Here is a 15,865-nt window from a genome sequence, read left to right as displayed (position 1 = left end):
CTTAACACGCATAAAGCACTATATTAAGTGCTAGGCATTGTTCGGGGCCCTTTATACATAAAGAAACATCTAATCCTCCAAAGAGTGAGACAAAGTCAGTATTATTACTGACTGGCCCCGATTTTTCAGATGAGGACACTGAGACGCAAAGAAATGAAGTTACACAGTTAACCAAGGACATGGCAAACCATTCAAACCCAGGCAGTCTGTCTCCCAAATCTGTGTTCCTAATCAGTATGCTACACTTCTTCCATGTATCACTATAAATTAGAAACAGAGAGGGAGCTTTTCATTTTAAGAAGACAGGATCACCTTGGCTGGTGATAACTCTTGAATTCCCAAAGACTCTGTAAGGTAGGAAAGGCTCTTTTTACATCTCTTCAGCACACCACTGTGTATGTTTTTAGACATCCATGAAGGCCAATAGCTCAGCCTAGTTATTACCATGTAGATGCATGTTCTTACTATCTACACGAGTCCGGGAGGGACAAAAAAAAAAAAATCAGTGTTTTGATAGTCAGAATCATCGTCTGTCGTGTTTAGGAGTTGCTTGTCACTGAAACAGTGACTCATACACATATACACAAGTCATACCATACAAACTCCGTCTTAATATTTCTACAACCAGAGAGAAAGTTCTTCAAACTAAGATGGACTTCCAAATGTGAAATGTAACTTACATTCCTGTCCCTTCTCCCAGAAGGGATATTTCAGTAAGTGCAGAGTACTAAGCTGATACTGTATCGGCCATTTAAAAGAAAGTCCTGGGGCACCTGGGTGGCTCAGTCGGTTAAGTGTCTGCCTTCGGCTCAAGTCATGATCTCAGGGTCCTGGGATGGAGCCCCACGTCAGGCTCCCTGCTCGGTGGGGAGCCTGCTTCTCCCTCTCTCTCTGCCTACTGGTCCCTCTGCTTGTGCTTTCTCTGTCAAATAAATAAATAAAATCTTCAAAAAATAAAAATAAAAGAAATTCCTGGTGGAAAAAGCAACCAGAAAATGAAATATTTCTCTAAGAGGCAGTCATGTGACAGAGAGCAGAGGGATGTCACCTTTTGTCTCCGGCCTCTGTCTGCGGGGATGCAGATGATGGTAATTTCTCGATCCACTTTAGAGCACGACAGGAGCCAATCAGCAAGATTTGAAAAGCAATAGCACCTGTCCCCAGGGAGTTAATCTTACACATCTTTTTTCCCCCTAATAAAGATTATTGAGAGTCAACCCTTAGTTGAATTCCAACAACTACAAGTGTATATAATACAAGCTATTTTTTCACTCTTATTTTTAATGCCTTTGCCAAAAGAGATATTTCATTCTGAAGCTTTTCTGAAAAATGCACTGAATGCATAGTTAGAATCCAAGTGATTCTATAGCCTTCCTTCTTTGCAAAGCATTTTTGAATTTTTGCCAACCATCAAAAATACACATTGGGGATTAGTTTACTGGCAGAGACATAAAACTAAAAGAATAATGAGGGAGAAGAAAGGTGCTGGGAATAGAACAGTATAATGGGAACTAATGATTGCCATGCCATACCTTAGCCTTTTAATATTACAACAGGAGCACAAGAGTGGGCTTGAAGGGCTCCATACGTCTGCTCCTCCCCCCAAATGTACTTTTCCGGTCTTCATCTTATATTTACAACAGCCTAGTGAGGGAAGTGGGACAAGTATACTCTCATTTTGTAGAAAGTTACACAGTCAACAAAATGCCTAAAATTGGAACCAACTCTTAGTGCAGTGTTCTTCGAACAGCAGAATTTTGTGACTAGAAATATTCTGGCGAACTTATCATCATCAGGCATACTCAATATATCTACATCCCTTACAGATGGGCAACTGATGGCTCTGGATGTTTGCTGTCCCTCTCCTGTGGCCACTGTGCATTACTGAGCATCATCATGTCTGGCTAGTCTGGCTAGCCCTCCCATTAATATATTTTTTTGAGATTTTATTTACTTATTTGTCAGAGATAGAAAGAAAGAGAGAGAGCACAAGCAGCGGGGTGTGGCAGGCAGAGGGAGACGCAGGCTCCCCGCTGAGCAAGGAGCCCAGTTGCGGGGCTCAATCCCAGGACCCCAGCTGGTACCATGACCTGAGCCGAAGGCAGGCGCTTAACTGACTGAGCCACCCAGATGTCTTGGCTCCTATGAATATTATAGAATAGATTTAGTCTGCTGGGTCATTCTTACTTCATGTAATACATAAATACGTTTCAATGCAGAGAATGCACAAATCTTTTTTTTTTTTGGTAAAACTATAAAAGTAAGTAATTTTTAAATTAATTTTATGGTGAATCCCATTGTAAGAAGCCATGCTTGATTTACCTGCTTTGTTAATAACGGATCTGCTTAAAGTAACACCTGCATTTTAGATGCTACTATCAAATGGCTCCGGTTAATAGACTTAGATTTCTTTAAAGCCTGCTAGAAAATAAACAGAAAAGGAAATAAAACACTGTCTTGAGAACTTGAGAGTTTCTAATGCTGATCATTTGTTTGGAAATATTTTGGTTACTTTTTATTTTTAAATAATTATCCTCTCTCAAAGGTCCTGTAGCCTCATTACCTTTCATCTAAAAATAAGGGCAGCAGAAATCACTGAAGTTTGTGTTAGAATCTGCCCCCCAAAATGATTCCTTCAAAATGTCCCTCTTTGCCCTGTAATAGCCACAATCCGCAGCAACTTTCAAACACATTTGTCACGTATATTATCACCACTTCTCCTACACCCGAGATGACCATGCAAGATTCCCTAGTAATCTGAAGGCAAAATCATAAAGCAAATATGAATTCTCACTGCAATCTAGTTTTGGTTTTACATTTTTGTAAAGTCTACAAAAGAGAGAAGGACCTTGTCCCTGAATATACACATGCGCTTGAAGACCAGTGGTTTACCAAAATTGAACATTACATTTTGTAAATTCTGTACCCTGCAGATATGAATGTAAAAAGCCTACAGTGTTTCAGTTCTACTATGGTAAATACTTGCACAGCAAAGATGTCCTAAAAAAAAAAAAAAGCCTCAGTCAATGACTTATTTGTTTTAAGCCCTATAATGCAATCACAACTGAATCTTAATAACAGGATTTGACCCTATCACCTAATTATTCCAGGGATGGCTTCTTAAAAAATCTAACCTTCATTTGTAATTGTGATGCCCTCTTGTGAAATCGAAGCAGATGAATGAGGTTAAATTAGGACATCATTGAGAGAAGGAACCTAAATTTGAATGCATCTGCCACCAGTGCTCTAGGGATTCAACATCGACACAAATCAAATGCTTCCTATGTAAGCAGAGTTAATCAGTCCTAAAAATGCCCTAACATAGTACAAGGCAGTATTTCTTTTCAGAAAATGCAACTTGATACTGAGAAATATATTCTGCCTTAACTTTAAAATGCCATTCAAAATTATCCTATGAGAAAGGGAATCAATTTAAAACATCTTGCCTGAAACCAAGCTGTGGAGTTGCATTCTGCTTCTTAAAATTCACTGTTATAAGGATCCACACTTTTTCTCTCCTAAACTGTGGCTTAGTGATCTTAAAACAAATGTTGTGCACTTCGTGTGGGTCATTTCGGCACTGGATGGGATGATTCTGTCCTTCTTACACATCTTAAAGATGTCTTGGGGGATATCTTAATGTGAGCACCGCCCTGAGACCCTTCCTAACAAGGATTGCCACAAAGTAATCTCTTGTAACACTTATGGTTGCAGGCATAGAACAAGACCATTGTGTGTGACCTGATTTCATTTCAGTGACTGTCCCAGTAAAGAATGACATCATCCCATTCTTTTTTCTTGATCTCCACTTGTGACTGTCCCCATCTCCCCGCCCCCACCCTCATCATAATTAAACTGCTCCCCTCCCTCCCCCTCCTCATTCCCAGGGGAGTAGCTATTTTCCTCTTAGCTTCCTGCCTGAATGTATCATTATGGCGAGAGCAAAGGGTTTTGCTCTGGTCGGTTAATATCCCCGGAGTGTGTTTCCTCGCCATATTAGACAAAGCTCTATTCTCTGGGCAGCCAAAGCATACTGAGAGGACCATCTGCTGGGACAGGTCTCATTCAGTCTGATGAAAATGGAGAAAAGCCAGCGCAAGGTGGCACAGGCTGATGGGCGCAATGTTTCTCAACCTACTGAAGCTTGGTGTTTTCTTTCAGCACAAATTTGAGGATGTACTGTCTAAACAGATCCATTTAACGATGTGTATGCATGTGTGCACACTGGTACGCTTGCGCATACTAGCACTTGCTTTATCACTTAGATTTGTATCGATGACCCACATGTGAAAGTATTTAGTTTCAGAGGCATGAAAGGACAGGACGCAGAAGACATTAGTTTCAAAACTGGCATTAGAAGGCAACTAAATGAAACGGCTGTGTGAAGGAAGGTGCAGGTTAGGTTTTTTTGAGCGTTATCTCTTATAGGAAAAAAGCAAAATCCACTTAATATGCCCCACATCCGTGTAATAGAGAAGGATGCCCCAATTCAAACTAATGAACTATGAAGACACTGCAGAAACTGTAGATTGTTTTGATACAACAGTAAAAAGAATCAGAATAAAATTGTATAATCTTTGAGTTTCCAATTATATAAAATATTAGGTAGTATCATATGAAATTGCTGCTTTTGTAGGTCAAAATAGTCAAACAGTGGCAATTTTCTATGATTTCTCACTGCATATATTCATATACAAAAAACTTAATGGGCTGGAGTTAAGTGTGTGTATGCTTTACCTCAAAAAAATTTCATACTGGATCACTATTATATTGTTTTACAACAAATACAGTATTTTAACTGACACTAGGATGTGTAATGAGAAATGTTAAGGGCGAGAATGATCAGAAGGGAAAAGAGTCGGCTTCTGAGCACCCCCAAATTCAGCTATTTATATTCCGCAGCAAGCTTTAAATGCCCGGTGGATACCCAGACAGAGATAATTTTAGCAGTTTTTTGGGTCTAAGTCTGGAGTTGATCCCTTGAAAAGATGTAGTTTACTATTACAGTCCATGGACAATTAAAAAATCTCTTAAATTTAAATTAAGGCATTGAGTATCACTTAAATTATTAAGGTAACATAAAAAAAATAAAGTGCCAGGGAGGCACAGCCAAGACATGGTTATGATAAAATTTTCCATCCTAAATAGGCATCAACAGGGCTAGGAAAGGTCTTAATTTCCTTACAAACAACATAGCCGCTGTTCTAAGTTATCCCATCTGTGTGCCCCAAACCTTGTCTGACAGCGCGGTTTTCGAGTCCAGAATGTACAATAGCAGCCATTCAGATTTTGGCAGGTGTATTTCAAGCTGAAAACCAGGCTCCACAAAAAATAACAGTCTGTTTCACAGGTGTGAACATTTTTGCCAAGAACTCCCACAATCTCCCCCAAGCTGTGAAATTTAATTGTCCTTTTGTTGTCTTATTGTATGTGAACACAATCTATCTTTCCTTGGACCAAGAGAGAATCTTCTGGCAATTGGATGAGGCAATTGGCCTAAGCATCAAGAGATGCTTAGGCAGCTTCTGTGTTTTGCTTATAACATCTCCTGGTTCTGTTTCTCGTGTTATGTACTTTGGAGGTGATGCCAAGTTCAATGAGCTGCAGGTAAGCAGTTCTTAAAGCTGGAAAAATATTAAATGAATGAACTTTATATCCAGATGACAGGAGCAGAGAGGCATTCAAAAATGCACAAGGCAGCATTTTGAAGCTCCAAGGCTCATTAAAGTGGTCCTTATTTTATAAACCTGACTGTCTGAGCACACACAGAAAGGACTCATTTCTTTCTACAAAATTTACCAGATGAGAGGACTGTAGATCTAGGAATACAGATGTGGTGAAAAGTGACTCAGCTGCCTATCTAATCCAGCTCAAGGGATGGATGAGGAAGGGCAGAGAGTTTGAAGCTGGCACTTGGTGGGACTTTGAATCTGAATTTTCCAGTCCAAAGACAGAAAAAGCATGCTGGAGACTTTTCTCAGAGGGGGCCTACAGATTTTTAAGAAGTAGGCATCTTGTGTGTTAAATGTGAGCAAGTGATTCTAACTTGATCCAATATTAAACACATTTCTGTTTTCTCGTAATAAGAATATGCTGAAAAACGAAAAGGACATAATGCTTAAAGTAAAATTACCCATTAAATGGAGAACTGACTATGGGGCACCTGGGTGGCTCAGTCGTTAAGCGTCTGTTTTCGGCTCACGTCATGATCCCGGGGTCCTGGGATCGAGCCCCACATCGGGCTCCCTGCTCCGCGGGAAGCCTGCTTCTCCCTCTCCCACTCCCCCTGCTTGTGTTCCCTCTCTTGCTGTGTCTCTCTCTGTCAAATAAATAAATAAAATCTTTAAAAAAAAAATGGAGAACTGACTCAAGAAGATGAAGAATTCTTAAGAAGTCACAGTTCTACTGTTTATTGAACTAATTTCTAAACAGATACCTTTTTTAGTTTCTGTTTTGGAATATTTCCTTTCCTGTTTGGAGTTTTGAAGGAAGCAGACCTAAACTTCAACTTGTTTTCTCTTATTTTTGATTTACCTTGTGGACAACCAGCTTCAATATGTATCTGGTGATACCCCAGATCATCTGCACACAAAGCACTGAGAATTACAGAAAAAAAAATGGCAAGGCTCATGATTTTCTGTCAAGGAACTAACCCCAGACTTCTGTACACTTCTAGGTATTGCCCTGCTAAACTTGCCATTTGTAGTGTGGACACAAAATGCTTACTTCCACAAGTATTAGAAAGAAAAGCTCGATAAATCAGTCCTCAAAAGACAAACCTGAAATTCAGGCCAGACCTGCTAAAGATTTCGTTTTGTTTTGGGTGAGGTTCACAAACTTTTTGGTGATTAGAGGACTTTAACCAAGACAACCTGGGCCAACACAAGGCTTAGAATGAAAAGCAAGTGAAGGGTAATGATTCTGAAGAGCCCCAATTTGAAATCAACAGGAATTCAACAGTTTCCATTGCATTAGTTTGGTTGGGGAAGAAGGGAACAAATTTCAATGTTGACATATAAGAAGAGACACATGGGGCTGTAAACTCATATGAATCAACACCCCTAAGAATGTTTTTGCAACTAAGGTTGTATCGCTTAGGTGGGTCTCTGTAACTCTTCTTGGCCCCACAACACCCTGGCACTAATATTCACTTGGCCAAGGCAAGAAACCGTGAAGGCAAAGCTATGAACAAGACAGGTGACATCTGTGTGGGTGACCGGGTGGAGCTGGCCTGCCATTCACTGTGGCTCTAAATTCCCCTGAGCTTCCTGAGCAGCCATGACATGTTCATAAAGTGCTTTACACCCAACGTGGGGCTCAAACCCACAACCCCAAGATCAAGAGTTGCAGGCTCTCCTGACTGAGCCAGCTGGGTGCCCCTGATTCTTTAGATACTCATTATTCAGACGGTTCTTTTGCCATTCCTGAAGGCTAATTTCATGCAATGGCTCTACCCCATTTAAGGCCCCTTTTAGCTCTCTCATCCAGGAAGGAGGAAAATGTTACAGGAAGGTGCAGGGCTCCTCGGTTTCTTACAATTCCCCATGGAACAGTCCCTCTTCAAGTGACATGGGGTGCTCAGCTTTAATTAGCGCCTTGGCTTAATTAAGCAAGAGATAAATGTTTGCTACGAGTACCTTTGAAGATTTTCTGCAATTACTCTGTCGTGGAGAACATGCATGTCATCCGCCAAAATCACCTTTTTCAGACGGTGGTGGGTGGCCGTCAGCACCTACAATGGAGGACAGCAAATGTGCCCTCAGTTGCATTTTATCAGTGGCTTCTCTCATCTCTCAGATGGCGCCCTTTCACAAACTTCAAAGGGGAACATCATTAGGAATAATAGTCTCCAAATTTTATCCACACTGCTTTTCTTACAATCACTTGCAAGAGACTTTGAAATACGGTGGGTAATTCAGTGCTTTTGTAGGAGTTCCCATTCGTCTCTCTCTTCATCAAGGGAAAGACTTTCCCTTAGATTCATTTCATATTATTCTCTGACTAGATTTCCTAAAACTAATATAGAAGAATTTCTTTTTTAAAAGTTTACAAAGCGTTCCAAGTTTAAAAGTTGAGTGACCTCGAATTTCAGGTTATGGGACCTGTTTGGAAGGAAAATGTGCTGATTCATAAAATCTCCTAAAGCTGCTGCAAGCTATTATTTGATGAGTAGCAAAGTAAGCATTTACAAGTGGTTAAATTTGTTTCTATTTTGCATTCATGGCAGGTGAAAACTGTAAGTAACTAAAATCAACTTAGATCTTTTGAATAAGAGGAAACACCCAGATTGATGCAGTGTATGATGATGCAATCTTGCCGCAGTGAAGAGCACATTTTAACATGTACACATCATATGATACATAGTATAGAAGAGGAAACAAAATATATAACATATATATCTTATGAGAAAATATAAACTATCAGAAATATAAAAGAATAGGAATGCAATACACACACTTTAACAACCCCACATTTCCTTTACCTTTAAAAAGTATTTTTCTTGCCCATGTAAATATTAGAACATTTCATTTGTGGAGGCTTCTTACCCCTTCACTGGTGAAAACCAGTGTCTATTGGTATGCACGGAGGGGAATCTGAGAGGTAATGTGTATAGATTATTTCCCTCCATACAACAGACCTGGAATCTCTTCTGGGTCTGAACTGGCCCTGCTGATTTAGGTTAAATGTGGGCAGTACCGAGTCCTTTTTGCTCTGCTCTGGAAGCTTCATTCTTACAGCAAGACTGCCGCAGCAGGGCCTCCCTGGTGCTGGCCTGTTGGCTGCAGGACCCTTCCTCCCACACCACCCTTATCATGTCTCTTTCCATTCCTGACAGAAGCTCAGCTCCACCACCCATCTACACCACCCTCTGTCATCTGGCACGCCCAACCCAGTTGGCCTTTTGACTGCTCCCCTGTGCTTCCCATCCTGGGAGGTGCTGAGCTCTCGGACAACTTTTACCTTCTCTGTTCCCATGTCTCTGATAATATTACAAATTATTGTAAGCATCACACAGAGGTCTACTTTTTAAATACGTTCCTGGAGGACATGGAAATGTTTATGTTTATAATTATGCATGACACCCTGTGATCTCCCCAAGTAAATGTTTACCCGGGAGCGTGAAGCTCTAAGTATCTGGCTGTGGTCGTGCTGGCATAGCCTAATGCCAAAGAACACTCTTTTTGCAATCATTCTGAATATATTCCTGGGGGTAGCAGGCCCTGGAATTGGATGCCTGAATTCCAAGCTACAGCATTCACTGGCTATGTGACCTTGAGCGAGTTACTGAATTTCTCTATGCCTCAGAAGCCTCTGAAAAATGGGGATTGAAGATAGTATCTAACCCATAGGGTTGATGGGAAGATGACATGTTAGCATCCAAGTAAAAAATTTAGAAGGATTTTTGGCTCATTGTAAGCACACTATAAACGTTGGCCATTGTTATTACGTTTTTTTTTTAGCCTGTAATAAAGATACAACTGCCCTTGCAGTGGTAATTTGCAATCAAAAGGTATTTTCATGGAACGGGAGCAGAGTTTCCATAAATTTTATAAATGAGGGCTCTGATTTGTCATCATTAAATTGGTAACGTGTGGGATTATAATGTAACAATTTAATTGCTGTAGGCTATTAGAGGGAGAACAGAGGCAGCCTGAATACCTGGCTGATAAGTATGTGCCCACGAGAGGCAAATGCTTCTGGCGGGGCTGTGTCATGTTGTATTGGCCAGATCAGAGCAAGGTGATAGGATGGCTGAGCCATCACGGTTCTCCGCTCCATAACTTGGCCGCCAGCAGAGGTACTGCCTGGATCCTGTCCTCCTTCACACGCACCTCTTGGAACAATTTGTTAAAAATAGGCATAGTACTAAGTGTGCAATAGAAATTTTTTATTAAAATGTTTCTTTTTTAATAATTTCATGAATGAACACGGTTAAAACAAATTTATTCTTTAATTTCAGCAAAACGGCATCATCTGGCACAGGAAATTAACATTAAAGAGAATATTATTCGTTTATGGTTTTGTTCATATTTAATCAGCAATTTCTCTTGGATTTTCAATGATGTAAATATAATGTTATTATTGCGGGTGTATAGTTATATAAACATAATTCAAGTAATTAATACCTATGTTTTTTAGGGTACATATTTCGGTAACATTTTAGTAGATAATAACATAAGGCATTACTGGGGGCTCGGTAGGTGGTCCATTGATCAGGTTGGGAAAGGCTGTAAGAGAGTACCCACCAGCCTGGCTTCCTCAGGGTCCCCCCTCTCCCCCTTCCCCCACCTCTTTATACTTTCATTTCTGCTGTTCTTTACCTAGAAAAATCCACCATTATTCCCCCACCTATTCAAATTCTAAGCACCCCTCTGGGATCAGCTGAAATCCTGACATTTCCTAACAACCTCTATTTTCATTCCTCTCACCAGCACTCCAATACTTAAAAACCCATGCCACGCAATGTAGCATTTAGTTATCCAGTCCCCACTGTTGTCACTGCTTGCCTACATGGGTGAAGGGCTCATCTCTCGATCAGGTTTTAGGATTGTTAAATTGTGAGGGTTATACCTGGGGCTTCGTCTACATCTCATACTCTAATCATAATGTGGCCGCCAGTAAGTATGATGCACCAATGAAGCACCCCTTCATCATCAGGATCTGAGCTACCTCTCGATTCCGGGTTTGTTCTGGAGTTTATTCAAGTTTTGGTCAAAAACACCTAATCTAAGACCTTGAATGGTTCCTGAAGCAAGGATAAATTGTTGGTCCACACGGCGCTGAAGCTGGGCCACACAAACTTCAATGAAGCAGGCCATCACTGGCCTGGCTCTGGGTCATTTTGCCCTTTCTTTTTCTTAAGCCAGATTTATGATATTTTCTGTAAGCAACGACTCAGCACAAGACTCAGATGTGTCTTGCACAAACACGTGTGTGGGGGGGGGGAGGGAATGAGAGAGCAAGAAAGCGAGCACTCGTATGAATCTCAGTTTCTCTGTTCATAAAATGCACAGATAAGATTAGGAGACATCCAAAACCCCTTTCTGCTCTAAAATTCTATAAAACATTGGCACCTATGCCTATTAATTTGACATTAACATCCACAGATAAACGCAGCTGTGCAGTAGAATTTCACCTGCTGATAATATACTGGGAAGCTGAGTTTGATGGTTTAAGAGCTGTACTTTAAAAGTTTGGTTTGGCTTCTCTGTCTGTATACAGTGCTGTTGTACATAGCACTTATGAATCCATGCTATAAAGTAAGTAGATGATTGAAATTAACTCTCTTGGCTTTCAGTTGTTCAGAAACTGAGCTGCATTTCCTGGCTCTCAAACTTCGTAAACTCATCAGATTTTGCTGCAGAGAAATGTCATTAAAATAACAGTCCTCGGTGGAAAACACTAGCACCATTCATAGTGAAACGCTGAAACAGTACCTGATGTTTTTAAACTGAATTGGAGGTATTTTTCTACACTGTACACACATATACACACATGGAGATAGATGTGTAAGGTAAATGTGTCGTTTTCTTCGGCAGTCCTTTAATTTCTCCTAAAAGTGGCTTTTCACCTTGTTGCAGAAGTGCATTCTGTCTGTGCTCGTAATGCCTTGGAAAGTAGTAACAGTTCCAAACTGCTTTCCCTAAGGAGTTGTTGGAAGGTCCAAAATGTCCTCATTAGAAAACTTGCACTGAACCACACAAATCTTGCCATTGTGGATGGTGCTCGCATGTGGGACTATTACTTCATGCACAATGACATGAGACGAGAAAACATGTGAACAGGAAGCCAAACCCAAGAGAGAGTTGGGGAGCGTCCAGCTTTCCAAACAGCACAGAAATGAAGCAAGATTCAGCAATCTTCTGCACTCAGGTGTCTGGGGGCCCGCACAGCTGCACCCCGTCCCACTCTTCAAACACCGTGCAGGAGAGCATGGTGGCTCAGGCAGCACCCAGCCTGGAGTAGATCATTATGTCAGCAACCCCAAAAAGACTCCGAAGAGTGTAACACTCACTTATGGAGCCAAGACTTTAAATGGCCTGAGTAACCTACATGCGGAATGGCCAGCACCATATATGGAAGCTCAGTATATTCTTCATACTTTCTATCGTGCTAATGGGAATTCCCCCCAATATATCTCGCTCCTTCTTTAAATAATAAACTTTCCCATGATGCCAGTCCATCTTCTTCTAAAATACACATATGGTGATTATTTTGTATAACTGATACAGTAATTGTTCCTTTTTGGAACTTTTCTTTTTTCTTTTTTTTTTTATGGCGGAAATATTTTGTAAAAATAGAAACCTTTTTCATGATTTCAAAAGCCCAAAATAATTTCTGAAGTTTGGGGAATTTTGAAGTGAACCATCAGAAGCCGGATGGAATTCAGCTATAACCAAATATTATCTTTCTGATGAGCGAGAAAACCTTTCTATTTACAAGTGGGAATAGCTTCTTAAATCTGTTTTAAAATATGTTGATACAGTTTGCCTACCAGAAAGAAATATTATATGACTTTGTGAGACGAGTCATGCAGTCCAGGGCTAAGCCCCTTTTCTAATAAATGGTATTTGCTCTAGAGTGTTCAGGTGGGGAAGGCACTATGAAATGCAGGAAATCCAATCGAGGCTTTGCCATGGAAGATTAAGTGTTGAGTGCAGAAAGGGTGAAAGGTATAAGAAAACTAAGGTTATCAAGTAATCAGACCTCAAAGATTTAAAAAGTCACAGCTTCCTGTCTGCTAATCAGATTGTTTTCTCTTCATTCTGTTAAAATTCTTCCAGTTGTCATCTTTTAAAAAATTCGCAAATGCTATCCAGCCCCCGCTCCTTTCTTTTTTTTTTTTTTTTAAAGACTTTATTTATTCATTTGAGACACAGAGATACAGAGAGAGAGAGAGAGAGCGTGAGCCAGGAGAGAGGCAGAGGGAGAGGGAGAAGCAGGCTCCTTGCTGAGTCAGGAGGCCGATGTGGGGCTCCATCCCAGGACCCTGGGATCATGACCTGAGCTGAAGGCAGACGCTTAACCATCTGAGCCACCCAGGCGCCCCCCGCCCCCACTCCTTTCCAATGACGCACCGTTCAAGCATAGGGGAAGAACTTGCCCGTCACACGGAAGGAGGAGATGGTTGTAGGCGAAGTAATGGCCAGGTGGGAAATGACCTCCTTTCCTCCAATCTCCGAGTGCGCCCCCTAATTCATGGGCAATGAGTGGAAAAGTCTGCTAAGGAAGGGCTGCTTCTTCATGACTAAATATTCTTTGTGAATATGTATTCTTCCTCAATAAGTATTCTACTAGCCCTCAGATCTTTTTTCCTAGTCTCTCCTAATTGCTGAAGGCTCAGAGGAAGTACAAATTAGTATTTTTAAGGGTATGCATGGCTATTGGCAAGGCTGCCCTAGACATGGCCTTCCTGTTGAAAAGTTAATGGAAAAACAATCCGCTCAACAGCAGGGATGCAAGATGAAAGCTCAGAGCCCAGTAAGCCCAGATATTGACATTTCTTGGGGGCATCAAGCATAACAGAGAGTGCCTAAAATCCTCCCCCCTGCCAAATCTGGCAATTTTATACTTTTTAAAACACTTTTTTGATTTTTTTACTCAATGTTGCTGTTGATTCTGACAGTGCCAACGCTGGTGAGTTTAAGGAGCTGGTGCTGCCATGCTTCCGTCATCGGGACAGCTTTGCTACAAACAAATACATCATCTATTAAACTATCATTAGTGTCCTAATGATGCCGTTGGTTTACATTTCAGCCCAAGCTTTTTTTTTTTTTATCGATATGAACCTACAAAACAGACTTTTTGAAGATCATAAGCTGATTCATGCATGACTTTGAGTTTTACTAGAGTAACAGATCTAAACACCTCAGCATGAGGCACCGGAATATTCATGATTGGGCCCCTGACTAAGTCTCCAGCCCCTTGTAGTTTCAACACTCTAGCACGAACTGAAACCAGCTTCTAACCCCAGGCTTTCTTGCACCTTCTCTCCAACTCTCCTCTTCTGCTAGGTCCTTCCACACCTCTTGCTGATCCTTTAAGACTCATGCAATCACTGTTATCTTTATGCAAGTTCCTTTGACTGACACTAGGCAGAAATAATCACTCTGGCTTCAATTCTCTCACTTAACCTTAAACACACTTCTGTTTTTGTAGGTAGTGCACTGTTAAGAAAATTATCTGTTGTTTCCAACTGTCCCCTCAGATTATAAACTCTTCCAGGGCAGGATATTAATCTTATTCACCTTTGCATCACCAGTGTTAGTGTAGCATGTAATACATAGTAGATGCTCAATAAATGAATGAATTGAATCAGATGAAAAAATAGAGTAAATGGAAAAGCCCTAAAATGGACTGAAACACTGCTATTTTCAGACACCGTGCTAAGTAGTTCATATATATTATCGCCTTTCAGTCCTTTCAATAATCCTGTCTTTGAGGTAAGTAGTATTGGTCATATTTTATAAACGCGAAACCTGAGGCTGCAAATCCTAAAGATCTTGTTGCTGATCATATAACCAGGTAATGGCAAAAGCAAGCCTCAAATCTGGACCCCATCATGGTTTGTATTCTTTCTACTATGACTGAGTATGCCTTTGAAGATAATGTTGAGATTATGTGGCTGATCTTTGTAATTAAATTAGCTAGCATATAGAATTTAGTGTTGACAGATCACTTTTAAATTCAGGGGTAAAAGCAACTAGAATCCAGTCTCATTTTCAACTTTAATTATGCCTCAGAATTTCTTGGAAGCCACAGAAAATTCTAAGTGGAGATGTCATTTAAAGAGATTCTTTAAAATAGACACAATTTTATAATGTTTCCTATGTTTGCTGAATAAAGAGTTCTATTGCATTCTGAACTTTGATATGAAATCTTTCCACTTGGCCCATTTTGGATATTATATCATGTAAAATTCTGAGCTCCAGATAGACACAAGAAATGTAAGAGTATATGTATGTGTAAATATATATTTAATTATCCTGAACGTTTACATACATTTGAACATATAAACATACATGCAAACACACACATTTATACATACTCATTATATGTGGTTTTCACATCTGCTTATCTAAAGATAAAGACAATCAAGCCCAGGGTTATAGCACTAAAAGTGAGAGGTCTTGTCAATTTATATATCTTAGTTTTCTTACCTGAGTAAAGACATTAATTTTCTATATGCCATGGTGCACCAAGTTATCATCATGGTTTTGTAAGTGCAAATTGTACAACTACCCAAAATAGAACTGAAATAAGTTCAGAAATGGTATCTTTCTTAGTGTTATTCTCAGGTTTTAAATTCACTTTTTGTTGAAAAACACTTTCTCAACGCAATGAGCATCATCCCTGCGAAAACTACTCTGTGAATTCAGCCTTCTTCACAAAAACGCAGTTTAATGACAGAGTTTTGGTTTTTGCCAGGGCTTCAGAAGTTAGTGTCCATGTTCCTTTAATATTCAGACCCTTCAGCGAGGCAGGGAACAACCTAATAACAATTCACATGTCCACTGCAGTTACAGCGTTTTGTAGAGTTCACACAAGCCCGAGCAAGTTTCAAGCCTACACCAAAAGATGGGACTTATTTCATAGTGTGAAGAGAAACTTCCAACAATTCTATTTGTCTGAAACTGTGAGCACGGCAAGCGGAGAAACTGAAGATTAAAGTCCTGCCATCTGCTCTGGTTGCCTAACAAACCAGGTGAATAACCAGAATTCCTCTTTACGGTGAGGAGATGTGTGTAGACCAGTCAGACATGACCAGGACCCGGTCGCAGTGGCCAATTTCAGCACCTGGCCTGGGTGCTCTTTTGTGAAGTGAATTATCCACCCAAACCTCTTTCCCCTCCTGTAACTTTCA

General features: G+C 40.4%; 1 protein-coding gene across 9 annotated transcripts in view; it reads right to left on the bottom strand.

The window, feature by feature from the left end:
• Positions 1-15,865, bottom strand: part of SULF1 (sulfatase 1) — a 175,419-nt gene that overhangs the window by 135,398 nt on the left and 24,156 nt on the right. For 3 of the 9 annotated variants that reach the window (XM_073892861.1, XM_073892860.1, XM_025870697.2), the window contains exon 2: positions 7,638-7,732. The exons of the other annotated variants lie outside the window; for them this stretch is intronic. The gene's annotated coding sequence lies outside the window, so the exon portion shown is untranslated. The remainder of the gene's footprint in view (positions 1-7,637; positions 7,733-15,865) is intronic. 9 annotated transcript variants of the gene reach the window in all.

Source organism: Callorhinus ursinus, unplaced genomic scaffold, assembly GCF_003265705.2.
Source record: "Callorhinus ursinus isolate GAN/ISIS: 27379988/994484 unplaced genomic scaffold, GSC_fseal_2.0 scaffold5, whole genome shotgun sequence".
Taxonomy (NCBI): domain Eukaryota; kingdom Metazoa; phylum Chordata; class Mammalia; order Carnivora; family Otariidae; genus Callorhinus; species Callorhinus ursinus.
Note: the sequence above shows the minus strand (reverse complement) of the source record. Positions and strands in the feature narration are given on the sequence as shown.